Genomic DNA, 2,451 nt, shown 5'->3' with positions numbered 1-2,451 from the left:
GGGGAAAAATCGGGAAATTGGGGATCGGTAAATGGGAACAGGCACAGGGAGAGGGCACTGGCAGAGAGACACATGGGACACCTCGGGGACATCCTGTGAGCCAAAATCCCGGGAATTTGGGAAATTTGGGAATTCTGGAATGTGGGAATTACCCACGGGAGTCAGGGAATTGGGGAGAATTCGGGAAATTGGGGATCGGTAAATGGGAACGGGCACAGGGAGAGAGCACTGGCAGAGAGACACATGGGGCACCTCGGGGACATCCTGTGAGCCAAAATCCCGGGAATTTGGGAAATTTGGGAATTCTGGAATGTGGGAAATCCTCATGGGAGTCAGGAAATTGGGGATTTGGGGATTCGGGGATTGCCTGACGGGAACGGACACAGGGAGAGAGCACTGGCTGAGAGACACATGGGGCACCTCGGGGACATCCTGTGAGTGAGAAATCCCGGGAATTTGGGAAATTTGGGAATTCGGGAATGTGGGAATTACCCACCGAACTCGGGAAATTGGGGAAAAATTGGGAAATTGGGAATCGGTAAATGGGAACGGGCACAGGGAGAGGGCACTGGCAGAGAGACACATGGGACACCTCGGGGACATCCTGTGAGTGAGAAATCCAGGAATTTGGGAAATTTGGGAATTCTGGAATGTGGGAAATCCTCACGGGATTCGGGAAATTGGGGAAAAATCGGGAAATTGGGAATGGGTAAATGGGAACGGGCACAGGGAGAGAGCACTGGCTGAGAGACACATGGGACACCTCGGGGACATCCTGTGAGTGAGAAATCCGGGAATTTGGGAAATTTGGGAATTCTGGAATGTGGGAATAACCCACAGAACTCGGGAAATTGGGGAAAAATCGTGAAATTGGGAATGGGTAAAGGGGAACAGGCACAGGGAGAGGGCACTGGCTGAGAGACACATGGGACACCTCGGGGACATCCTGTGAGTGAGAAATCCCGGGAATTTGGGAAATTTGGGAATTCTGGAATGTGGGGATTTGGAGGAAATTCAGGAATTCTGGAATTTTGGGAATTCCCGACGGGATTCAGGGCAGGAACAGCGGGAAATGGGATCGGGGAGGAGGCAGGGATTGGGGATTGGGGAATGGGAATTTGGGCTGGGAATGGGATTTTGGGATTGGGAATGGGATTTGGGGATTGGGAATGGGATTTTGGGAATTTGGGGTTTGGAATTTGGGATCTGGGAGAGGGTTGTGATCCCATGGAAATTCCCAATCCCTGTTTTCCCCAGGTCCAAGTACGAGGAGGAGCGGAGGTGAGCGGCGCTTCCCCCGGGAAAATCGCATTTTCCATCCCCAAATCCCGAATTTCAGGAATTTCACCCTCTGGAATTCATTTTCCCATTCCCAACTCTGGAATTTTGGGAATTCCTCCTCTGAAATCGCATTTTCCCATTCCCAACTCTGGAATTTTGGGAATTCCTCCCTCTGAAATTGCATTTTCTTGTCCCCAAATCCCAAATTTCGGGAATTCCACTCTCTGAAATCGCGTTTTTCCATCCCCAACTCCCGAATTTTGGGAATTCTTTCCTCTGGAATTGCATTTTCTTGTCCCCAACTCCCGAATTTCGGGAATTCCTCCCTCTGAAATCACATTTTTTCCATTCCTAACCCCTGAATTTTGGGAATTCCTCCCTCTGGAATTCATTTTTCCGTTCCCAATTCCCGAATTTTGGGAATTCCTCCCTCTGTAATTAATGTTCCCATCCCCAGCTCTCAAATTTCGGGAATTCCACTCTCTGAAATCGCATTTTTTCATTCTCAACTCCCGAATTTTGGGAATTCCTCCCTCTAGAATCACATTTTCCCATCCCCAAATTTCGGGAATTGCTCCCTCTGGAATCATATTTTCCCATCCCCAACTCCCAAATTTCAGGAATTCTGCCCTCTGGAATCACATTTTTCCATTCCCAAATCCCAGATTTTCTGTATTTCACCCTCTGAATTCGCATTTTTTCCATTCCTAACACCTGAATTTTGTGAATTCCTCCCTCCGGAATGGCATTTTCCCATCCCCACCTCTGGAATTTTGGGAATTCCTCCCTCTGGAATGGCATTTTTCCATTCCCACCTCTGGAATTTCGGGAATTCCACTCTCTGGAATTCATTTTCCCATTCCCACCTCTGGAATTTCGGGAATTCCACTCTCTGGAATTCATTTTTCCATTCCCACCTCTGGAATTTCGGGAATTCCACTCTCTGGAATGGCATTTTTCCATTCCCAACTCTGGAATTTCGGGAATTCCACTCTCTGGAATTCATTTTTCCATTCCCAACTCTGGAATTTTGGGAATTCTCCCCAGCTCAGCCCTGGCCTTCGCCCTGAGCACGTTCATGGCCCACGCCGGGATCCGGGGCCGGGAGTGGCGCAGCCGTGAGAGCGAGAAAATCCCCGAGAGGGACAAGTGGCTGCCCTTCTTCCCCAA

The 2,451-nt window shown here is 49.4% G+C and overlaps 1 long non-coding RNA gene across 1 annotated transcript; it reads left to right on the top strand.

Moving 5' to 3' along the window:
• Window positions 1–886: 886 nt before the first annotated feature.
• Window positions 887–2,445, top strand: LOC130587353 (uncharacterized). Its single transcript, XR_008966780.1, has 3 exons — window positions 887–948; window positions 1,258–1,281; window positions 2,329–2,445. It is a non-coding gene; the product is annotated as an uncharacterized LOC130587353 (long non-coding RNA).
• Window positions 2,446–2,451: the final 6 nt, after the last annotated feature.

The sequence above is a fragment of the Malurus melanocephalus genome, unplaced genomic scaffold, assembly GCF_030028575.1.
Source record: "Malurus melanocephalus ecotype Western Australia unplaced genomic scaffold, MMel_1.1 scaffold_1800, whole genome shotgun sequence".
NCBI lineage: Eukaryota > Metazoa > Chordata > Aves > Passeriformes > Maluridae > Malurus > Malurus melanocephalus.
The sequence above is the reverse complement of the archived record's forward strand: the minus strand, read 5'-3'. Positions and strand labels throughout refer to the sequence as shown.